At 40.6% G+C, this 24,160-nt stretch overlaps 21 non-coding genes across 21 annotated transcripts; all 21 read right to left on the reverse strand.

The window, feature by feature from the left end:
• Positions 1-991: 991 nt before the first annotated feature.
• Positions 992-1,066, reverse strand: trnav-aac. Its single transcript has one exon. It is a non-coding gene; the product is annotated as a tRNA-Val (tRNA).
• Positions 1,067-2,424: 1,358 nt separating this feature from the next.
• trnav-aac lies at positions 2,425-2,497 on the reverse strand. The gene has a single exon. It is a non-coding gene; the product is annotated as a tRNA-Val (tRNA).
• Positions 2,498-3,855: 1,358 nt separating this feature from the next.
• trnav-aac lies at positions 3,856-3,930 on the reverse strand. Its single transcript has one exon. It is a non-coding gene; the product is annotated as a tRNA-Val (tRNA).
• Positions 3,931-5,288: 1,358 nt separating this feature from the next.
• On the reverse strand, positions 5,289-5,361 carry trnav-aac. Its single transcript has one exon. It is a non-coding gene; the product is annotated as a tRNA-Val (tRNA).
• A 1,233-nt stretch (positions 5,362-6,594) lies between these two features.
• trnav-cac lies at positions 6,595-6,667 on the reverse strand. Its single transcript has one exon. It is a non-coding gene; the product is annotated as a tRNA-Val (tRNA).
• Positions 6,668-6,796: 129 nt separating this feature from the next.
• Positions 6,797-6,869, reverse strand: trnav-aac. Its single transcript has one exon. It is a non-coding gene; the product is annotated as a tRNA-Val (tRNA).
• Positions 6,870-7,891: 1,022 nt separating this feature from the next.
• Positions 7,892-7,966, reverse strand: trnav-aac. The gene has a single exon. It is a non-coding gene; the product is annotated as a tRNA-Val (tRNA).
• Positions 7,967-9,324: 1,358 nt separating this feature from the next.
• Positions 9,325-9,397, reverse strand: trnav-aac. Its single transcript has one exon. It is a non-coding gene; the product is annotated as a tRNA-Val (tRNA).
• An 898-nt stretch (positions 9,398-10,295) lies between these two features.
• On the reverse strand, positions 10,296-10,368 carry trnav-cac. Its single transcript has one exon. It is a non-coding gene; the product is annotated as a tRNA-Val (tRNA).
• Positions 10,369-10,497: 129 nt separating this feature from the next.
• trnav-aac lies at positions 10,498-10,570 on the reverse strand. The gene has a single exon. It is a non-coding gene; the product is annotated as a tRNA-Val (tRNA).
• A 1,233-nt stretch (positions 10,571-11,803) lies between these two features.
• Positions 11,804-11,876, reverse strand: trnav-cac. Its single transcript has one exon. It is a non-coding gene; the product is annotated as a tRNA-Val (tRNA).
• Positions 11,877-12,005: 129 nt separating this feature from the next.
• trnav-aac lies at positions 12,006-12,078 on the reverse strand. The gene has a single exon. It is a non-coding gene; the product is annotated as a tRNA-Val (tRNA).
• Positions 12,079-12,976: 898 nt separating this feature from the next.
• trnav-cac lies at positions 12,977-13,049 on the reverse strand. The gene has a single exon. It is a non-coding gene; the product is annotated as a tRNA-Val (tRNA).
• Positions 13,050-13,178: 129 nt separating this feature from the next.
• trnav-aac lies at positions 13,179-13,251 on the reverse strand. Its single transcript has one exon. It is a non-coding gene; the product is annotated as a tRNA-Val (tRNA).
• Positions 13,252-14,484: 1,233 nt separating this feature from the next.
• Positions 14,485-14,557, reverse strand: trnav-cac. Its single transcript has one exon. It is a non-coding gene; the product is annotated as a tRNA-Val (tRNA).
• Positions 14,558-14,686: 129 nt separating this feature from the next.
• On the reverse strand, positions 14,687-14,759 carry trnav-aac. The gene has a single exon. It is a non-coding gene; the product is annotated as a tRNA-Val (tRNA).
• Positions 14,760-15,992: 1,233 nt separating this feature from the next.
• trnav-cac lies at positions 15,993-16,065 on the reverse strand. The gene has a single exon. It is a non-coding gene; the product is annotated as a tRNA-Val (tRNA).
• A 1,100-nt stretch (positions 16,066-17,165) lies between these two features.
• On the reverse strand, positions 17,166-17,238 carry trnav-cac. Its single transcript has one exon. It is a non-coding gene; the product is annotated as a tRNA-Val (tRNA).
• Positions 17,239-17,367: 129 nt separating this feature from the next.
• trnav-cac lies at positions 17,368-17,440 on the reverse strand. Its single transcript has one exon. It is a non-coding gene; the product is annotated as a tRNA-Val (tRNA).
• A 1,233-nt stretch (positions 17,441-18,673) lies between these two features.
• trnav-cac lies at positions 18,674-18,746 on the reverse strand. The gene has a single exon. It is a non-coding gene; the product is annotated as a tRNA-Val (tRNA).
• A 3,009-nt stretch (positions 18,747-21,755) lies between these two features.
• On the reverse strand, positions 21,756-21,828 carry trnav-cac. Its single transcript has one exon. It is a non-coding gene; the product is annotated as a tRNA-Val (tRNA).
• Positions 21,829-24,160: the final 2,332 nt, after the last annotated feature.

Consider the following 24,160-nt stretch of genomic DNA (forward strand, 5'->3'; position numbering starts at 1 on the left):
TTTGGCTGGGTGGGACATTTATCGCTCTCAGAACCTAATGAAATCAGAAATTACTTAGTCAATTAATTAAACAATAAGGCTTGAGAAGCCGGGAATTATTGTGTGCAGCGGCTCTTGGAAGAGGCTTGGTGGTTCAAAACTTCTTCCATTTAAGAGTGATGGAAGCCACTGTGTTCTTGGGTACCTTCAATGCTGCAGAAATGACCAATCATTTGAATTTACCACAGGTGGACTCCAATCAAGTTGAAGAAACATCTCAAGGATGATCAATGGAAACAGGATGGACCTGAGCTCAATTTCCAGCCTCATAGCAAAGGGTCTGAAAATGTATGTAAATAAGGTATTTTTAAAATATTTTTTTCATTAATAAAAACTATATGTTATCGCTTTGTCATTATGTGGTATTGTGTGTAGATAGATTTTATTTTATTTCATCCATTTTAGTATAAGGCTGTAACGTAACAAAATGTGGAAAAAAGTAAGGGGTCTGAAAACTTTCCGAATGCACTGTACCTATGCAGGCTAGCTTATTTTCCTTTGCTAGCCAGCCAACTAAATCTATCACACAATCACATCAAGCAGCTGAAATGACAGAAAACAATCTACATTTTTGTTTGTTTTACCTTGGATTATATTGCCATTTCTTTGGATATATCCATTACAATGACCCTGATAAATGAATTTGCCTTGCTCAGAGAAGCTGTCAGTCTGGTCACATTCATACAGATCGCATGGTGGAGGTCCCCAAAAAAAACGGCAACATTGATCCACAGGTCGGAGAGGTAGACAGCAAGGTTTAGACAAACCTCAACTGTTTCAAACCAAATGCTAGCCTCTGGGCATTGGGAAATATTGAATATTACAAAATGTTTCCGCCCGGTTTCGAACAGGGGACCTTTCGCGTGCGAAGCGAACGTGACAACCACTACACTACTGAAACTAAAGTCTGAATAGCAAATACTGAGAAGTGCGAAGGACCAATTTGTTCAAATGTTTTTCCGCCCGGTCTCGAACCGGGGACCTTTCGCGTGTTAGGCGAACATGATAACCACTACACTACGGAAACCCAATGAGTGGAGTACTAAGGGTGTGGCTGACTTTGGCTGGGTGGGACATTTATCGCTCTCAGAACCTAATGAAATCAGAAATTGCTTAGTCAATTAATTAAACAGTAAGGCTTGAGAAGCCGGGAATTATTGTGTGCAGCGGCTCTTGGAAGAGGCTTGGTGGTTCAAAACTTCTTCCATTTAAGAGTGATGGAAGCCACTGTGTTCTTGGGTACCTTCATTGCTGCAGAAATGACCAATCATTTGAATTTACCACAGGTGGACTCCAATCAAGTTGAAGAAACATCTCAAGGATGATCAATGGAAACAGGATGGACCTGAGCTCAATTTCCAGCCTCATAGCAAAGGGTCTGAAAACGTACGTAAATAAGGTATTTTTAAAATATTTAATGGGTATTATGGCTCTTTCTGTGGTACTCAATTTGGGATATTATGTGAGGTAGACATGAGAAGCCGGGAATTATCGTGTGCAGCCGGAACTTGGAAGAGGCTTGGTGGTTCCAAACTTCTTCTATTTAAGAGTGATGGAAGCCACTCTGTTCTTGGGTACCTTCAATGCTGCAGAAATGACCAATCATTTGAATTTACCACAGGTGGACTCCAATCAAGTTGAAGAAACATCTCAAGGATGATCAATGGAAACAGGATGGACCTGAGCTCAATTTCCAACCTCATAGCAAAGGGTCTGAAAATGTATGTAAATAAGGTATTTTTAAAATATTTTTTCATTAATAAAAACTATATGTTATCGCTTTGTCATTATGTGGGATTGTGTGTAGATAGATGTTATTTTATTTTATCCATTTTAGTATAAGGCTGTAACGTAACAAAATGTGGAAAAAAGTAAGGGGTCTGAAAACTTTCCGAATGCACTGTACCTATGCAGGCTAGCTTCTTTTCCTTTGCTAGCCAGCCAACTAAATCTATCACACAATCACATCAAGCAGCTGAAATGACAGAAAACAATCTACATTTTTGTTTGTTTTACCTTGGATTATATTGCCATTTCTTTGGATATATCCATTACAATGACCCTGATAAATGAATTTGCCTGGCTCAGAGAAGCTGTCAGTCTGGTCACATTCATACAGATCGCATGGTGGAGGTCCCCCAAAAAACGGCAACATTGATCCACAGGTCGGAGAGGTAGACAGCAAGGTTTAGACAAACCTCAACTGTTTCAAACCAAATGCTAGCCTCTGGGCATTGGGAAATACTGAATATTACCAAATGTTTCCGCCCGGTTTCGAACCGGGGACCTTTCGCGTGTGAGGCAAACGTGATAACCACTACACTACTGAAACTAAAGTCTGAATAGCAAATACTGAGAAGTGCGAAGGACCAATTTGTTAAAATGTGTTTCCGCCCGGTCTCGAACCGGGGACCTTTCGCGTGTTAGGCGAACGTGATAACCACTACACTACGGAAACCCATTGAGTGGAGTACTAAGGGTGTGGCTGACTTTGGCTGGGTGGGACATTTATCGCTCTCAGAACCTAATGAAATCAGAAATTACTTAGTCAATTAATTAAACAATAAGGCTTGAGAAGCCGGGAATTATTGTGTGCAGCGGCTCTTGGAAGAGGCTTGGTGGTTCAAAACTTATTCCATTTAAGAGTGATGGAAGCCACTGTGTTCTTGGGTACCTTCAATGCTGCAGAAATGACCAATCATTTGAATTTACCACAGGTGGACTCCAATCAAGTTGAAGAAACATCTCAAGGATGATCAATGGAAACAGGATGGACCTGAGCTCAATTTCCAGCCTCATAGCAAAGGGTCTGAAAACGTACGTAAATAAGGTATTTTTAAAATATTTAATGGGTATTATGGCTCTTTCTGTGGAACTCAATTTGGGATATTATGTGAGGTAGACATGAGAAGCCGGGAATTATCGTGTGCAGCCGGAACTTGGAAGAGGCTTGGTGGTTCCAAACTTCTTCTATTTAAGAGTGATGGAAGCCACTGTGTTCTTGGGTACCTTCAATGCTGCAGAAATGACCAATCATTTGAATTTACCACAGGTGGACTCCAATCAAGTTGAAGAAACATCTCAAGGATGATCAATGGAAACAGGATGGACCTGAGCTCAATTTCCAGCCTCATAGCAAAGGGTCTGAAAATGTATGTAAATAAGGTATTTTTAAAATATTTTTTTCATTAATAAAAACTATATGTTATCGCTTTGTCATTATGTGGTATTGTGTGTAGATAGATTTTATTTTATTTCATCCATTTTAGTATAAGGCTGTAACGTAACAAAATGTGGAAAAAAGTAAGGGGTCTGAAAACTTTCCGAATGCACTGTACCTATGCAGGCTAGCTTATTTTCCTTTGCTAGCCAGCCAACTAAATCTATCACACAATCACATCAAGCAGCTGAAATGACAGAAAACAATCTACATTTTTGTTTGTTTTACCTTGGATTATATTGCCATTTCTTTGGATATATCCATTACAATGACCCTGATAAATGAATTTGCCTTGCTCAGAGAAGCTGTCAGTCTGGTCACATTCATACAGATCGCATGGTGGAGGTCCCCCAAAAAAACGGCAACATTGATCCACAGGTCGGAGAGGTAGACAGCAAGGTTTAGACAAACCTCAACTGTTTCAAACCAAATGCTAGCCTCTGGGCATTGGGAAATATTGAATATTACAAAATGTTTCCGCCCGGTTTCGAACAGGGGACCTTTCGCGTGCGAAGCGAACGTGACAACCACTACACTACTGAAACTAAAGTCTGAATAGCAAATACTGAGAAGTGCGAAGGACCAATTTGTTCAAATGTTTTTCCGCCCGGTCTCGAACCGGGGACCTTTCGCGTGTTAGGCGAACATGATAACCACTACACTACGGAAACCCAATGAGTGGAGTACTAAGGGTGTGGCTGACTTTGGCTGGGTGGGACATTTATCGCTCTCAGAACCTAATGAAATCAGAAATTGCTTAGTCAATTAATTAAACAGTAAGGCTTGAGAAGCCGGGAATTATTGTGTGCAGCGGCTCTTGGAAGAGGCTTGGTGGTTCAAAACTTCTTCCATTTAAGAGTGATGGAAGCCACTGTGTTCTTGGGTACCTTCATTGCTGCAGAAATGACCAATCATTTGAATTTACCACAGGTGGACTCCAATCAAGTTGAAGAAACATCTCAAGGATGATCAATGGAAACAGGATGGACCTGAGCTCAATTTCCAGCCTCATAGCAAAGGGTCTGAAAACGTACGTAAATAAGGTATTTTTAAAATATTTAATGGGTATTATGGCTCTTTCTGTGGTACTCAATTTGGGATATTATGTGAGGTAGACATGAGAAGCCGGGAATTATCGTGTGCAGCCGGAACTTGGAAGAGGCTTGGTGGTTCCAAACTTCTTCTATTTAAGAGTGATGGAAGCCACTCTGTTCTTGGGTACCTTCAATGCTGCAGAAATGACCAATCATTTGAATTTACCACAGGTGGACTCCAATCAAGTTGAAGAAACATCTCAAGGATGATCAATGGAAACAGGATGGACCTGAGCTCAATTTCCAACCTCATAGCAAAGGGTCTGAAAATGTATGTAAATAAGGTATTTTTAAAATATTTTTTCATTAATAAAAACTATATGTTATCGCTTTGTCATTATGTGGGATTGTGTGTAGATAGATGTTATTTTATTTTATCCATTTTAGTACAAGGCTGTAACGTAACAAAATGTGGAAAAAAGTAAGGGGTCTGAAAACTTTCCGAATGCACTGTACCTATGCAGGCTAGCTTCTTTTCCTTTGCTAGCCAGCCAACTAAATCTATCACACAATCACATCAAGCAGCTGAAATGACAGAAAACAATCTACATTTTTGTTTGTTTTACCTTGGATTATATTGCCATTTCTTTGGATATATCCATTACAATGACCCTGATAAATGAATTTGCCTGGCTCAGAGAAGCTGTCAGTCTGGTCACATTCATACAGATCGCATGGTGGAGGTCCCCCAAAAAACGGCAACATTGATCCACAGGTCGGAGAGGTAGACAGCAAGGTTTAGACAAACCTCAACTGTTTCAAACCAAATGCTAGCCTCTGGGCATTGGGAAATACTGAATATTACCAAATGTTTCCGCCCGGTTTCGAACCGGGGACCTTTCGCGTGTGAGGCAAACGTGATAACCACTACACTACTGAAACTAAAGTCTGAATAGCAAATACTGAGAAGTGCGAAGGACCAATTTGTTAAAATGTGTTTCCGCCCGGTCTCGAACCGGGGACCTTTCGCGTGTTAGGCGAACGTGATAACCACTACACTACGGAAACCCATTGAGTGGAGTACTAAGGGTGTGGCTGACTTTGGCTGGGTGGGACATTTATCGCTCTCAGAACCTAATGAAATCAGAAATTACTTAGTCAATTAATTAAACAATAAGGCTTGAGAAGCCGGGAATTATTGTGTGCAGCGGCTCTTGGAAGAGGCTTGGTGGTTCAAAACTTATTCCATTTAAGAGTGATGGAAGCCACTGTGTTCTTGGGTACCTTCAATGCTGCAGAAATGACCAATCATTTGAATTTACCACAGGTGGACTCCAATCAAGTTGAAGAAACATCTCAAGGATGATCAATGGAAACAGGATGGACCTGAGCTCAATTTCCAGCCTCATAGCAAAGGGTCTGAAAACGTACGTAAATAAGGTATTTTTAAAATATTTAATGGGTATTATGGCTCTTTCTGTGGAACTCAATTTGGGATATTATGTGAGGTAGACATGAGAAGCCGGGAATTATCGTGTGCAGCCGGAACTTGGAAGAGGCTTGGTGGTTCCAAACTTCTTCTATTTAAGAGTGATGGAAGCCACTGTGTTCTTGGGTACCTTCAATGCTGCAGAAATGACCAATCATTTGAATTTACCACAGGTGGACTCCAATCAAGTTGAAGAAACATCTCAAGGATGATCAATGGAAACAGGATGGACCTGAGCTCAATTTCCAGCCTCATAGCAAAGGGTCTGAAAATGTATGTAAATAAGGTATTTTTAAAATATTTTTTTCATTAATAAAAACTATATGCTATCGCTTTGTCATTATGTGGTATTGTGTGTGGATAGATTTTATTTTATTTCATCCATTTTAGTATAAGGCTGTAACGTAACAAAATGTGGAAAAAAGTAAGGGGTCTGAAAACTTTCTGAATGCACTGTACCTATGCAGGCTAGCTTCTTTTCCTTTGCTAGCCAGCCAACTAAATCTATCACACAATCACATCAAGCAGCTGAAATGACAGAAAACGATCTACATTTTTGTTTGTTTTACCTTGGATTATATTGCCATTTCTTTGGATATATCCATTACAATGACCCTGATAAATGAATTTGCCTGGCTCAGAGAAGCTGTCAGTCTGGTCACATTCATACAGATCACATGGTGGAGGTCCCCAAAAAAACGGCAACATTGATCCACAGGTCGGAGAGGTAGACAGCAAGGTTTAGACAAACCTCAACAGTTTCAAACCAAATGCTAGCCTTTTGGCATTGGGAAATATTGAATATTACAAAATGTTTCCGCCCAGATTCGAACCAGGGACCTTTCGCATGTGAGGCAAACGTGATAACCACTACACTACGGAAACCGAACTTTTGGAAAACTAAGGGCGCGACTGACTTTCGCGTGTGAGGCGAACGTGATAACCAATACACTACTGAAACTAAAGTCTGAATAGCAAATACTGAGAAGTGCGAAGGACCAATTTGTTAAAATGTGTTTCCGCCCGGTCTCGAACCGGGGATCTTTCGCGTGTTAGGCGAACGTGATAACCACTACACCACGGAAACCCAATGAGTGGAGTACTAAGGGTGTGGCTGACTTTGGCTGGGTGGGACATTTATCGCTCTCAGAATCTAATGAAATCAGAAATTACTTAGTCAATTAATTAAACAATAAGGCTTGAGAAGCCGGGAATTATTGTGTGCAGCGGCTCTTGGAAGAGGCTTGGTGGTTCAAAACTTCTTCCATTTAAGAGTGATGGAAGCCACTGTGTTCTTGGGTACCTTCAATGCTGCAGAAATGACCAATCATTTGAATTTACCACAGGTGGACTCCAATCAAGTTGAAGAAACATCTCAAGGATGATCAATGGAAACAGGATGGACCTGAGCTCAATTTCCAGCCTCATAGCAAAGGGTCTGAAAATGTATGTAAATAAGGTATTTTTAAAATATTTTTTTCATTAATAAAAACGATATGTTATCGCTTTGTCATTATGTGGTATTGTGTGTAGATAGATTTTATTTTATTTCATCCATTTTAGTATAAGGCTGTAACGTAACAAAATGTGGAAAAATGTAAGGGGTCTGAAAACTTTCCGAATGCACTGTACCTATGCTGGCTAGCTTCTTTTCCTTTGCTAGCCAGCCAACTAAATCTATCACACAATCACATCAAGCAGCTGAAATGACAGAAAACGATCTACATTTTTGTTTGTTTTACCTTGGATTATATTGCCATTTCTTTGGATATATCCATTACAATGACCCTGATAAATGAATTTGCCTGGCTCAGAGAAGCTGTCAGTCTGGTCACATTCATACAGATCTCATGGTGGAGGTCCCCAAAAAAACGGCAACATTGATCCACAGGTCGGAGAGGTAGACAGCAAGGTTTAGACAAACCTCAACTGTTTCAAACCAAATGCTAGCCTCTGGGCATTGGGAAATATTGAATATTACAAAATGTTTCCGCCCGGTTTCGAACAGGGGACCTTTCGCGTGCGAAGCGAACGTGACAACCACTACACTACTGAAACTAAAGTCTGAATAGCAAATACTGAGAAGTGCGAAGGACCAATTTGTTCAAATGTTTTTCCGCCCGGTCTCGAACCGGGGACCTTTCGCGTGTTAGGCGAACATGATAACCACTACACTACGGAAACCCAATGAGTGGAGTACTAAGGGTGTGGCTGACTTTGGCTGGGTGGGACATTTATCGCTCTCAGAACCTAATGAAATCAGAAATTGCTTAGTCAATTAATTAAACAGTAAGGCTTGAGAAGCCGGGAATTATTGTGTGCAGCGGCTCTTGGAAGAGGCTTGGTGGTTCAAAACTTCTTCCATTTAAGAGTGATGGAAGCCACTGTGTTCTTGGGTACCTTCATTGCTGCAGAAATGACCAATCATTTGAATTTACCACAGGTGGACTCGAATCAAGTTGAAGAAACATCTCAAGGATGATCAATGGAAACAGGATGGACCTGAGCTCAATTTCCAGCCTCATAGCAAAGGGTCTGAAAACGTACGTAAATAAGGTATTTTAAAAATATTTAATGGGTATTATGGCTCTTTCTGTGGTACTCAATTTGGGATATTATGTGAGGTAGACATGAGAAGCCGGGAATTATCGTGTGCAGCCGGAACTTGGAAGAGGCTTGGTGGTTCCAAACTTCTTCTATTTAAGAGTGATGGAAGCCACTCTGTTCTTGGGTACCTTCAATGCTGCAGAAATGACCAATCATTTGAATTTACCACAGGTGGACTCCAATCAAGTTGAAGAAACATCTCAAGGATGATCAATGGAAACAGGATGGACCTGAGCTCAATTTCCAACCTCATAGCAAAGGGTCTGAAAATGTATGTAAATAAGGTATTTTTAAAATATTTTTTCATTAATAAAAACTATATGTTATCGCTTTGTCATTATGTGGGATTGTGTGTAGATAGATGTTATTTTATTTTATCCATTTTAGTATAAGGCTGTAACGTAACAAAATGTGGAAAAAAGTAAGGGGTCTGAAAACTTTCCGAATGCACTGTACCTATGCAGGCTAGCTTCTTTTCCTTTGCTAGCCAGCCAACTAAATCTATCACACAATCACATCAAGCAGCTGAAATGACAGAAAACAATCTACATTTTTGTTTGTTTTACCTTGGATTATATTGCCATTTCTTTGGATATATCCATTACAATGACCCTGATAAATGAATTTGCCTGGCTCAGAGAAGCTGTCAGTCTGGTCACATTCATACAGATCGCATGGTGGAGGTCCCCCAAAAAACGGCAACATTGATCCACAGGTCAGAGAGGTAGACAGCAAGGTTTAGACAAACCTCAACTGTTTCAAACCAAATGCTAGCCTCTGGGCATTGGGAAATACTGAATATTACCAAATGTTTCCGCCCGGTTTCGAACCGGGGACCTTTCGCGTGTGAGGCAAACGTGATAACCACTACACTACTGAAACTAAAGTCTGAATAGCAAATACTGAGAAGTGCGAAGGACCAATTTGTAAAAATGTGTTTCCGCCCAGTCTCGAACCGGGGACCTTTCGCGTGTTAGGCAAACGTGATAACCACTACACTACGGAAACCCAATGAGTTGAATACTAAGGGTGTGGCTGACTTTGGCTGGGTGGGACATTTATCGCTCTCAGAACCTAATGATATCAGAAATTACTTAGTCAATTAATTAAACAATAAGGCTTGAGAAGCCGGGAATTATTGTGTGCAGCGGCTCTTGGAAGAGGCTTGGTGGTTCAAAACTTCTTCCATTTAAGAGTGATGGAAGCCACTGTGTTCTTGGGTACCTTCAATGCTGCAGAAATGACCAATCATTTGAATTTACCACAGGTGGACTCCAATCAAGTTGAAGAAACATCTCAAGGATGATCAATGGAAACAGGATGGACCTGAGCTCAATTTCCAGCCTCATAGCAAAGGGTCTGAAAATGTATGTAAATAAGGTATTTTTAAAATATTTTTTTCATTAATAAAAACGATATGTTATCGCTTTGTCATTATGTGGTATTGTGTGTAGATAGATTTTATTTTATTTCATCCATTTTAGTATAAGGCTGTAACGTAACAAAATGTGGAAAAATGTAAGGGGTCTGAAAACTTTCCGAATGCACTGTACCTATGCTGGCTAGCTTCTTTTCCTTTGCTAGCCAGCCAACTAAATCTATCACACAATCACATCAAGCAGCTGAAATGACAGAAAACGATCTACATTTTTGTTTGTTTTACCTTGGATTATATTGCCATTTCTTTGGATATATCCATTACAATGACCCTGATAAATGAATTTGCCTGGCTCAGAGAAGCTGTCAGTCTGGTCACATTCATACAGATCTCATGGTGGAGGTCCCCAAAAAAACGGCAACATTGATCCACAGGTCGGAGAGGTAGACAGCAAGGTTTAGACAAACCTCAACTGTTTCAAACCAAATGCTAGCCTCTGGGCATTGGGAAATATTGAATATTACAAAATGTTTCCGCCCGGTTTCGAACCGGGGACCTTTCACGTGTGAGGCGAACGTGATAACCACTACACTACGGAAACCGAATGATTGGAAAACTAAGGGTGTCACTGACTTTCGCGTGTGAGGCGAACGTGATAACCAATACACTACTGAAACTAAAGTCTGAATAGCAAATACTGAGAAGTGCGAAGGACCAATTTGTTAAAATGTGTTTCCGCCCGGTCTCGAACCGGGGACCTTTCGCGTGTTAGGCGAACGTGATAACCACTACACTACGGAAACCCATTGAGTGGAGTACTAAGGGTGTGGCTGACTTTGGCTGGGTGGGACATTTATCGCTCTCAGAACCTAATGAAATCAGAAATTACTTAGTCAATTAATTAAACAATAAGGCTTGAGAAGCCGGGAATTATTGTGTGCAGCGGCTCTTGGAAGAGGCTTGGTGGTTGAAAACTTATTCCATTTAAGAGTGATGGAAGCCACTGTGTTCTTGGGTACCTTCAATGCTGCAGAAATGACCAATCATTTGAATTTACCACAGGTGGACTCCAATCAAGTTGAAGAAACATCTCAAGGATGATCAATGGAAACAGGATGGACCTGAGCTCAATTTCCAGCCTCATAGCAAAGGGTCTGAAAACGTACGTAAATAAGGTATTTTTAAAATATTTAATGGGTATTATGGCTCTTTCTGTGGAACTCAATTTGGGATATTATGTGAGGTAGACATGAGAAGCCGGGAATTATCGTGTGCAGCCGGAACTTGGAAGAGGCTTGGTGGTTCCAAACTTCTTCTATTTAAGAGTGATGGAAGCCACTGTGTTCTTGGGTACCTTCAATGCTGCAGAAATGACCAATCATTTGAATTTACCACAGGTGGACTCCAATCAAGTTGAAGAAACATCTCAAGGATGATCAATGGAAACAGGATGGACCTGAGCTCAATTTCCAGCCTCATAGCAAAGGGTCTGAAAATGTATGTAAATAAGGTATTTTTAAAATATTTTTTTCATTAATAAAAACTATATGCTATCGCTTTGTCATTATGTGGTATTGTGTGTGGATAGATTTTATTTTATTTCATCCATTTTAGTATAAGGCTGTAACGTAACAAAATGTGGAAAAAAGTAAGGGGTCTGAAAACTTTCTGAATGCACTGTACCTATGCAGGCTAGCTTCTTTTCCTTTGCTAGCCAGCCAACTAAATCTATCACACAATCACATCAAGCAGCTGAAATGACAGAAAACGATCTACATTTTTGTTTGTTTTACCTTGGATTATATTGCCATTTCTTTGGATATATCCATTACAATGACCCTGATAAATGAATTTGCCTGGCTCAGAGAAGCTGTCAGTCTGGTCACATTCATACAGATCACATGGTGGAGGTCCCCAAAAAAACGGCAACATTGATCCACAGGTCGGAGAGGTAGACAGCAAGGTTTAGACAAACCTCAACAGTTTCAAACCAAATGCTAGCCTTTTGGCATTGGGAAATATTGAATATTACAAAATGTTTCCGCCCGGATTCGAACCAGGGACCTTTCGCGTGTGAGGCAAACGTGATAACCACTACACTACGGAAACCAAACTTTTGGAAAACTAAGGGTGTGACTGACTTTCGCGTGTGAGGCGAACGTGATAACCAATACACTACTGAAACTAAAGTCTGAATAGCAAATACTGAGAAGTGCGAAGGACCAATTTGTTAAAATGTGTTTCCGCCCGGTCTCGAACCGGGGATCTTTCGCGTGTTAGGCGAACTTGATAACCACTACACTACGGAAACCCAATGAGTGGAGTACTAAGGGTGTGGGTGACTTTGGCTGGGTGGGACATTTATCGCTCTCAGAATCTAATGAAATCAGAAATTACTTAGTCAATTAATTAAACAATAAGGCTTGAGAAGCCGGGAATTATTGTGTGCAGCGGCTCTTGGAAGAGGCTTGGTGGTTCAAAACTTCTTCCATTTAAGAGTGATGGAAGCCACTGTGTTCTTGGGTACCTTCAATGCTGCAGAAATCACCAATCATTTGAATTTACCACAGGTGGACTCCAATCAAGTTGAAGAAACATCTCAAGGATGATCAATGGAAACAGGATGGACCTGAGCTCAATTTCCAGCCTCATAGCAAAGGGTCTGAAAATGTATGTAAATAAGGTATTTTTAAAATATTTTTTTCATTAATAAAAACGATATGTTATCGCTTTGTCATTATGTGGTATTGTGTGTAGATAGATTTTATTTTATTTCATCCATTTTAGTATAAGGCTGTAACGTAACAAAATGTGGAAAAATGTAAGGGGTCTGAAAACTTTCCGAATGCACTGTACCTATGCTGGCTAGCTTCTTTTCCTTTGCTAGCCAGCCAACTAAATCTATCACACAATCACATCAAGCAGCTGAAATGACAGAAAACGATCTACATTTTTGTTTGTTTTACCTTGGATTATATTGCCATTTCTTTGGATATATCCATTACAATGACCCTGATAAATGAATTTGCCTGGCTCAGAGAAGCTGTCAGTCTGGTCACATTCATACAGATCTCATGGTGGAGGTCCCCAAAAAAACAGCAACATTGATCCACAGGTCGGAGAGGTAGACAGCAAGGTTTAGACAAACCTCAACTGTTTCAAACCAAATGCTAGCCTCTGGGCATTGGGAAATATTGAATATTACCAAATGTTTCCGCCCGGTTTCGAACTGGGGACCTTTCGCGTGTGAGGCGAACGTGATAACCACTACACTACGGAAACCGAATGATTGGAAAACTAAGGGTGTCACTGACTTTCGCGTGTGAGGCGAACGTGATAACCAATACACTACTGAAACTAAAGTCTGAATAGCAAATACTGAGAAGTGCGAAGGACCAATTTGTTAAAATGTGTTTCCGCCCGGTCTCGAACCGGGGACCTTTCGCGTGTTAGGCGAACGTGATAACCACTTCACTACGGAAACCCAATGAGTGGAGTACTTAGGGTGTGGCTGACTTTGGCTGGGTGGGACATTTATCGCTCTCAGAACCTAATGAAATCAGAAATTACTTAGTCAATTAATTAAACAATAAGGCTTGAGAAGCCGGGAATTATTGTGTGCAGCGGCTCTTGGAAGAGGCTTGGTGGTTCAAAACTTCTTCCATTTAAGAGTGATGGAAGCCACTGTGTTCTTGGGTACCTTCAATGCTGCAGAAATGACCAATCATTTGAATTTACCACAGGTGGACTCCAATCAAGTTGAAGAAACATCTCAAGGATGATCAATGGAAACAGGATGGACCTGAGCTCAATTTCCAGCCTCATAGCAAAGGGTCTGAAAACTTACGTAAATAAGGTATTTTTAAAATATTTAATGGGTATTATGGCTCTTTCTGTGGAACTCAATTTGGGATATTATGTGAGGTAGACATGAGAAGCCGGGAATTATCGTGTGCAGCCGGAACTTGGAAGAGGCTTGGTGGTTCCAAACTTCTTCCATTTAAGAGTGATGGAAGCCACTGTGTTCTTGGGTACCTTCAATGCTGCAGAAATGACCAATCATTTGAATTTACCACAGGTGGACTCCAATCAAGTTGAAGAAACATCTCAAGGATGATCAATGGAAACAGGATGGACCTGAGCTCAATTTACAGCCTCATAGCAAAGGGTCTGAAAATGTATGTAAATAAGGTATTTTTAAAATATTTTTTTCATTAATAAAAACTATATGTTATCGCTTTGTCATTATGTGGTATTGTGTGTAGATAGATTTTATTTTATTTCATCCATTTTAGTATAAGGCTGTAACGTAACAAAATGTGGAAAAAAGTAAGGGGTCTGAAAACTTTCCGAATGCACTGTACCTATGCAGGCTAGCTTCTTTTCCTTTGCTAGCCAGCCAACTAAATCTATCACACAATCACATCAAGCAACTGAAATGACAGAAAACAATCTACATTTTTGTTTGTTTTACCTTGGATTATATTGCCATTTCTTTGGATATATCCATTACAATGACCCTGATAAATGAATTTGCCTGGCTCAGAGAAGCTGTCAGTCTGGTCACATTCATACAGATCTCATGGTGGAGGTCCCCAAAAAAACGGCAACATTGATCCACAGGTCGGAGAGGTAGACAGCAAGGTTTAGACAAACCTCAACTGTTTCAAACCAAATGCTAGCCTCTGGGCATTGGGAAATATTGAATATTACAAAATGTTTCCGCCCGGTTTCGAACCAGGGACCTTTCGCGTGTGAGGCGAACGTGATAACCACTACACTACGGAAACCAAATGATTGGAAAACTAAGGGTGTCACTGACTTTCGCGTGTGAGGCGAACGTGATAACCAATACACTACTGAAACTAAAGTCTGAATAGCAAATACTGAGAAGTGCGAAGGACCAATTTGTTAAAATGTGTTTCCGCCCTGTCTCGAACCGGGGACCTTTCGCGTGTTAGGCGAACGTGATAACCACTACACTACGGAAACCCATTGAGTGGAGTACTAAGGGTGTGGCTGACTTTGGCTGGGTGGGACATTTATCGCTCTCAGAACCTAATGAAATCAGAAATTACTTAGTCAATTAATTAAACAATAAGGCTTGAGAAGCCGGGAATTATTGTGTGCAGCGGCTCTTGGAAGAGGCTTGGTGGTTCAAAACTTATTCCATTTAAGAGTGATGGAAGCCACTGTGTTCTTGGGTACCTTCAATGCTGCAGAAATGACCAATCATTTGAATTTACCACAGGTGGACTCCAATCAAGTTGAAGAAACATCTCAAGGATGATCAATGGAAACAGGATGGACCTGAGCTCAATTTCCAGCCTCATAGCAAAGGGTCTGAAAACGTACGTAAATAAGGTATTTTTAAAATATTTAATGGGTATTATGGCTCTTTCTGTGGAACTCAATTTGGGATATTATGTGAGGTAGACATGAGAAGCCGGGAATTATCGTGTGCAGCCGGAACTTGGAAGAGGCTTGGTGGTTCCAAACTTCTTCTATTTAAGAGTGATGGAAGCCACTGTGTTCTTGGGTACCTTCAATGCTGCAGAAATGACCAATCATTTGAATTTACCACAGGTGGACTCCAATCAAGTTGAAGAAACATCTCAAGGATGATCAATGGAAACAGGATGGACCTGAGCTCAATTTCCAGCCTCATAGCAAAGGGTCTGAAAATGTATGTAAATAAGGTATTTTTAAAATATTTTTTTCATTAATAAAAACTATATGCTATCGCTTTGTCATTATGTGGTATTGTGTGTGGATAGATTTTATTTTATTTCATCCATTTTAGTATAAGGCTGTAACGTAACAAAATGTGGAAAAAAGTAAGGGGTCTGAAAACTTTCTGAATGCACTGTACCTATGCAGGCTAGCTTCTTTTCCTTTGCTAGCCAGCCAACTAAATCTATCACACAATCACATCAAGCAGCTGAAATGACAGAAAACGATCTACATTTTTGTTTGTTTTACCTTGGATTATATTGCCATTTCTTTGGATATATCCATTACAATGACCCTGATAAATGAATTTGCCTGGCTCAGAGAAGCTGTCAGTCTGGTCACATTCATACAGATCGCATGGTGGAGGTCCCCCAAAAAACGGCAACATTGATCCACAGGTCGGAGAGGTAGACAGCAAGGTTTAGACAAACCTCAACTGTTTCAAACCCAATGCTAGCCTCTGGGCATTGGGAGATATTGAATATTACAAAATGTTTCCGCCCGGTTTCGAACCAGAGACCTTTCGCTTGTGAGGCGAACGTGATAACCACTACACTACGGAAACCGAAAGATTGGAAGACTAAGGGTGTGACTGACTTTCGCGTGTGTGGCGAACGTGATAACCAATACACTACTGAAACTAAAGTCTGAATAGCAAATACTGAGAAGTGAGAAGGACCAATTTGTTAAAATGTGTTTCCGCCCGGTCTCGAACCGGTGACCTTTCGCGTGTTAGGCGAACTTGATAACCTCTACACTACGGAAACCCAATGAGTGGAAAACTAAGGGTGTGGCTGACTTTGGCTGGGTGGGACATTTATCGCTCTCAGAACCTAATGATATCAGAAATTACTTAGTCAATTAATTAAACAATAAGGCTTGAGAAGCCGGGAATTATTATGTGCAGCGGCTCTTGGAAGAGGCTTGGTGGTTCAAAACTTCTTCCATTTAAGAGTGATGGAAGCCACTGTGTTCTTGGGTACCTTCAATGCTGCAGAAATGACCAATCATTTGAATTTACCACAGGTGGACTCCAATCAAGTTGAAGAAACATCTCAAGGATGATCAATGGAAACAGGATGGACCTGAGCTCAATTTCCAGCCTCATAGCAAAGGGTCTGAAAATGTATGTAAATAAGGTATTTTTAAAATATTTTTTTCATTAATAAAAACTATATGTTATCGCTTTGTCATTATGTGGTATTGTGTGTAGATAGATTTTATTTTATTTCATCCATTTTAGTATAAGGCTGTAACGTAACAAAATGTGGAAAAAAGTAAGGGGTCTGAAAACTTTCCGAATGCACTGTACCTATGCAGGCTAGCTTCTTTTCCTTTGCTAGCTAGCCAACTAAATCTATCACACAATCACATCAAGCAGCTGAAATGACAGAAAACTATCTACATTTTTGTTTGTTTTACCTTGGATTATATTGCCATTTCTTTGGATATATCCATTACAATGACCCTGATAAATGAATTTGCCTGGCTCAGAGAAGCTGTCAGTCTGGTCACATTCATACAGATCGCATGGTGGAGGTCCCCAAAAAAACGGCAACATTGATCCACTGGTCGGAGAGGTAGACAGCAAGGTTTAGACAAACCTCAACTGTTTCAAACCAAATGCTAGCCTCTGGGCATTGGGAAATATTGAATATTACAAAATGTTTCCACCCGGTTTCGAACCGGGGACCTTTCGCGTGTGAGGCGAACGTGATAACCACTACACTACGGAAACCGAATGATTGGGAAACTAAGGGTGTGACTGACTTTCGCGTGTGAGGCGAACGTGATAACCAATACACTACTGAAACTAAAGTCTGAATAGCAAATACTGAGAAGTGCGAAGGACCAATCTGTTAAAATGTGTTTCCGCCCGGTCTCGAACCGGGGACCTTTCGCGTGTGAGGCGAACGTGATAACCACTACACTACGGAAACCGAATGATTGGAAAACTAAGGGTGTGGCTGACTTTGGCTGGGTGGGACATTTATCGCTCTCAGAACCTAATGAAATCAGAAATTACTTAGTCAATTAATTAAACAATAAGGCTTGAGAAGCTGGGAATTATTGTGTGCAGCGGCTCTTGGAAGAGGCTTGGTGGTTCAAAACTTCTTCCATTTAAGAGTGATGGAAGCCACTGTGTTCTTGGGTACCTTCAATGCTGCAGAAATGACCAATCATTTGAATTTACCACAGGTGGACTCCAATCAAGTTGAAGAAACATCTCAAGGATGATCAATGGAAACAGGATGGACCTGAGCTCAATTTCCAGCCTCATAGCAAAGGGTCTGAAAACTTACGTAAATAAGGTATTTTTAAAATATTTAATGGGTATTATGGCTCTTTCTGTGGAACTCAATTTGGGATATTATGTGAGGTAGACATGAGAAGCCGGGAATTATCGTGTGCAGCCGGAACTTGGAAGAGGCTTGGTGGTTCCAAACTTCTTCTATTTAAGAGTGATGGAAGCCACTGTGTTCTTGGGTACCTTCAATGCTGCAGAAATGACCAATCATTTGAATTTACCACAGGTGGACTCCAATCAAGTTGAAGAAACATCTCAAGGATGATCAATGGAAACAGGATGGACCTGAGCTCAATTTCCAGCCTCATAGCAAAGGGTCTGAAAATGTATGTAAATAAGGTATTTTTAAAATATTTTTTTCATTAATAAAAACTATATGCTATCGCTTTGTCATTATGTGGTATTGTGTGTAGATAGATTTTATTTTATTTCATCCATTTTAGTATAAGGCTGTAACTTAACAAAATGTGGAATAAAGTAAGGGGTCTGAAAACTTTCCGAATGCACTGTACCTATGCAGGCTAGCTTCTTTTCCTTTGCTAGCCAGCCAACTAAATCTATCACACAATCACATCAAGCAGCTGAAATGACAGAAAACGATCTACATTTTTGTTTGTTTTACCTTGGATTATATTGCCATTTCTTTGGATATATCCATTACAATGACCCTGATAAATGAATTTGCCTGGCTCAGAGAAGCTGTCAGTCTGGTCACATTCATACAGATCGCATGGTGGAGGTCCCCAAAAAAACGGCAACATTGATCCACTGGTCGGAGAGGTAGACAGCAAGGTTTAGACAAACCTCAACTGTTTCAAACCAAATGCTAGCCTCTGGGCATTGGGAAATATTGAATATTACAAAATGTTTCCACCCGGTTTCGAACCGGGGACCTTTCGCGTGTGAGGCGAACGTGATAACCACTACACTATGGAAACCTAATGATTGGAAAACTAAGGGTGTGACTGACTTTCGCGTGTGAGGCGAACGTGATAACCAATACACTACTGAAACTAAATTCTGAATAGCAAATACTGAGAAGTGCGAAGGACCAATCTGTTAAAATGTGTTTCCGCCCGGTCTCGAACCGGGGACCTTTCGCGTGTGAGGAGAACGTGATAACCACTACACTACGGAAACCGAATGATTGGAAAACTAAGGGTGTGACTGACTTTGGCTGGGTGGGACATTTATCGCTCTCAGAACCTAATGAAATCAGAAATTACTTAGTCAATTAATTAAACAATAAGGCTTTAGAAGCCGGGAATTATTGTGTGCAGCGGCTCTTGGAAGAGGCTTGGTGGTTCAAAACTTCTTCCATTTAAGAGTGATGGAAGCCACTGTGTTCTTGGGTACCTTCAATGCTGCAGAAATGACCAATCATTTGAATTTACCACAGGTGGACTCCAATCAAGTTGAAGAAACATCTCAAGGATGATCAATGGAAACAGGATGGACCTGAGCTCAATTTCCAGCCTCTTAGCAAAGGGTCTGAAAACTTACATAAATAAGGTATTTTTTAAATATTTAATGGGTATTATGGCTCTTTCTGTGGAACTCAATTTGGGATATTATGTGAGGTAGACATGAGAAGCCGGGAATTATCGTGTGCAGCCGGAACTTGGAAGAGGCTTGGTGGTTCCAAACTTCTTCTATTTAAGAGTGATGGAAGCCACTGTGTTCTTGGGTACCTTCAATGCTTCAGAAATGACCAATCATTTGAATTTACCACAGGTGGACTCCAATCAAGTTGAAGAAACATCTCAAGGATGATCAATGGAAACAGGATGGACCTGAGCTCAATTTCCAGCCTCATAGCAAAGGGTCTGAAAACTTAAGTAAATAAGGTATTTTTAAAATATTTAATGGGTATTATGGCTCTTTCTGTGGAACTCAATTTGGGATATTATGTGAGGTAGACATGAGAAGCCGGGAATTATCGTGTGCAGCCGGAACTTGGAAGAGGCTTGGTGGTTCCAAACTTCTTCTATTTAAGAGTGATGGAAGCCACTGTGTTCTTGGGTACCTTCAATGCTGCAGAAATGACCAATCATTTGAATTTACCACAGGTGGACTCCAATCAAGTTGAAGAAACATCTCAAGGATGATCAATGGAAACAGGATGGACCTGAGCTCAATTTCCAGTCTCATAGCAAAGGGTCTGAAAATGTATGTAAATAAGGTATTTTTAAAATATTTTTTTCATTAATAAAAACTATATGCTATCGCTTTGTCATTATGTGGTATTGTGTGTAGATAGATTTTATTTTATTTCATCCATTTTAGTATAAGGCTGTAACGTAACAAAATGTGGAAAAAAGTAAGGGGTCTGAAAACTTTCCGAATGCACTGTACCTATGCAGGCTTGCTTCTTTTCCTTTGCTAGCCAGCCAACTAAATCTATCACACAATCACATCAAGCAGCTGAAATGACAGAAAACAATCTACATTTTTGTTTGTTTTACCTTGGATTATATTGCCATTTCTTTGGATATATCCATTACAATGACCCTGATAAATGAATTTGCCTGGCTCAGAGAAGCTGTCAGTCTGGTCACATTCATACAGATCGCATGGTGGAGGTCCCCAAAAAAACGGCAACATTGATCCACTGGTCGGAGAGGTAGACAGCAAGGTTTAGACAAACCTCAACTGTTTCAAACCAAATGCTAGCCTCTGGGCATTGGGAAATATTGAATATTACAAAATGTTTCCACCCGGTTTCGAACCGGGGACCTTTCGCGTGTGAGGCGAGCGTGATAACCACTACACTACGGAAACCGAATGATTGGAAAACTAAGGGTGTGACTGACTTTCGCGTGTGAGGCGAACGTGATAACCAATACACTACTGAAACTAAAGTCTGAATAGCAAATACTGAGAAGTGCGAAGGACCAATCTGTTAAAATGTGTTTCCGCCCGGTCTCGAACCGGGGACCTTTCGCGTGTTAGCCGAACGTGATAACCAGTACACTACGGAAACCCAATGAGTAGAATACTACGGGTGTGGCTGACTTTGGCTGGGTGGGACATTTATCCCTCTCAGAACCTAATGAAATCAGAAATTACTTAGTCAATTAATTAAACAATACGGCTTGAGAAGGGTGGGTATTATGGCTCTTTCTGTGGAACTCAATTTGGGATATTATGTGAGGTAGACATGAGAAGCCGGGAATTATCGTGTGCAGCCGGAACTTGGAAGAGGCTTGGTGGTTCCAAACTTCTTCTATTTAAGAGTGATGGAAGCCACTGTGTTCTTGGGTACCTTCAATGCTGCAGAAATGACCAATCATTTGAATTTACCACAGGTGGACTCCAATCAAGTTGAAGAAACATCTCAAGGATGATCAATGGAAACAGGATGGACCTGAGCTCAATTTCCAGTCTCATAGCAAAGGGTCTGAAAATGTATGTAAATAAGGTATTTTTAAAATATTTTTTTCATTAATAAAAACTATATGCTATCGCTTTGTCATTATGTGGTATTGTGTGTAGATAGATTTTATTTTATTTCATCCATTTTAGTATAAGGCTGTAACGTAACAAAATGTGGAAAAAAGTAAGGGGTCTGAAAACTTTCCGAATGCACTGTACCTATGCAGGCTAGCTTCTTTTCCTTTGCTAGCCAGCCAACTAAATCTATCACACAATCACATCAAGCAGCTGAAATGACAGAAAACAATCTACATTTTTGTTTGTTTTACCTTGGATTATATTGCCATTTCTTTGGATATATCCATTACAATGACCCTGATAAATGAATTTGCCTGGCTCAGAGAAGCTGTCAGTCTGGTCACATTCATACAGATCGCATGGTGGAGGTCCCCAAAAAAACGGCAACATTGATCCACTGGTCGGAGAGGTAGACAGCAAGGTTTAGACAAACCTCAACTGTTTCAAACCAAATGCTAGCCTCTGGGCATTGGGAAATATTGAATATTACAAAATGTTTCCACCCGGTTTCGAACCAGGGACCTTTCGCGTGTGAGGCGAACGTGATAACCACTACACTACGGAAACCGAATGATTGGAAAACTAAGGGTGTGACTGACTTTCGCGTGTGAGGCGAACGTGATAACCAATACACTACTGAAACTAAAGTCTGAATAGCAAATACTGAGAAGTGCGAAGGACCAATCTGTTAAAATGTGTTTCCGCCCGGTCTCGAACCAGGGACCTGTCGCGCGTTAGCCGAACGTGATAACCAGTACACTACGGAAACCCAATGAGTAGAATACTACGGGTGTGGCTGACTTTGGCTGGGTGGGACATTTATCGCTCTCAGAACCTAATGAAATCAGAAATTACTTAGTCAATTAATTAAACAATAAGGCTTGAGAAGCCGGGAATTATTGTGTGCAGCGGCTCTTGGAAGAGGCTTGGTGGTTCAAAACTTCTTCCATTTAAGAGTGATGGAAGCCACTGTGTTCTTGGGTACCTTCAATGCTGCAGAAATGACCAATCATTTGAATTTACCACAGGTGGACTCCAATCAAGTTGAAGAAACATCTCAAGGATGATCAATGGAAACAGGATGGACCTGAGCTCAATTTCCAGCCTCATAGCAAAGGGTCTGAAAACTTACGTAAATAAGGTATTTTTAAAATATTTAATGGGTATTATGGCTCTTTCTGTGGAACTCAATTTGGGATATTATGTGAGGTAGACATGAGAAGCCGGGAATTATCGTGTGCAGCCGGAACTTGGAAGAGGCTTGGTGGTTCCAAACTTCTTCTATTTAAGAGTGATGGAAGCCACTGTGTTCTTGGGTACCTTCAATGCTGCAGAAATGACCAATCATTTGAATTTACCACAGGTGGACTACAATCAAGTTGAAGAAACATCTCAAGGATGATCAATGGAAACAGGATGGACCTGAGCTCAATTTCCAGTCTCATAGCAAAGGGTCTGAAAATCCATGTAAATAAGGTATTTTTAAAATATTTTTTTCATTAATAAAAACTATATGCTATCGCTTTGTCATTATGTGGTATTGTGTGTAGATAGATTTTATTTTATTTCATCCATTTTAGTATAAGGCTGTAACGTAACAAAATGTGGAAAAAAGTAAGGGGTCTGAAAACTTTCCGAATGCACTGTACCTATGCAGGCTAGCTTCTTTTCCTTTGCTAGCCAGCCAACTAAATCTATCACACAATCACATCAAGCAGCTGAAATGACAGAAAACAATCTACATTTTTGTTTGTTTTACCTTGGATTATATTGCCATTTCTTTGGATATATCCATTACAATGACCCTGATAAATGAATTTGCCTGGCTCAGAGAAGCTGTCAGTCTGGTCACATTCATACAGATCGCATGGTGGAGGTCCCCAAAAAAACGGCAACATTGATCCACTGGTCGGAGAGGTAGACAGCAAGGTTTAGACAAACCTCAACTGTTTCAAACCAAATGCTAGCCTCTGGGCATTGGGAAATATTGAATATTACAAAATGTTTCCACCCGGTTTCGAACCAGGGACCTTTCGCGTGTGAGGCGAACGTGACAACCACTACACTACAGAAACCGAATGATTGGTAAACTAAGGGTGTGACTGACTTTCGCGTGTGAGGCGAACGTGATAACCAATACACTACTGAAACTAAAGTCTGAATAGCAAATACTGAGAAGTGCGAAGGACCAATCTGTTAAAATGTGTTTCCGCCCGGTCTCGAACCGGGGACCTTTCACGTGTTAGCCGAACGTGATAACCAGTACACTACGGAAACCCAATGAGTAGAATACTACGGGTGTGGCTGACTTTGGCTGGGTGGGACATTTATCCCTCTCAGAACCTAATGAAATCAGAAATTACTTAGTCAATTAATTAAACAATACGGCTTGAGAAGGGTGGGTATTATGGCTCTTTCTGTGGAACTCAATTTGGGATATTATGTGAGGTAGACATGAGAAGCCGGGAATTATCGTGTGCAGCCGGAACTTGGAAGAGGCTTGGTGGTTCCAAACTTCTTCTATTTAAGAGTGATGGAAGCCACTGTGTTCTTGGGTACCTTCAATGCTGCAGAAATGACCAATCATTTGAATTTACCACAGGTGGACTCCAATCAAGTTGAAGAAACATCTCAAGGATGATCAATGGAAACAGGATGGACCTGAGCTCAATTTCCAGCCTCATAGCAAAGGGTCTGAAAACTTACGTAAATAAGGTATTTTTAAAATATTTAATGGGTATTATGGCTCTTTCTGTGGAACTCAATTTGGGATATTATGTGAGGTAGACATGAGAAGCCGGGAATTATCGTGTGCAGCCGGAACTTGGAAGAGGCTTGGTGGTTCCAAACTTCTTCTATTTAAGAGTGATGGAAGCCACTGTGTTCTTGGGTACCTTCA

Source organism: Oncorhynchus mykiss, unplaced genomic scaffold (assembly GCF_013265735.2).
Source record: "Oncorhynchus mykiss isolate Arlee unplaced genomic scaffold, USDA_OmykA_1.1 un_scaffold_326, whole genome shotgun sequence".
Taxonomy (NCBI): Eukaryota; Metazoa; Chordata; class Actinopteri; order Salmoniformes; family Salmonidae; genus Oncorhynchus; species Oncorhynchus mykiss.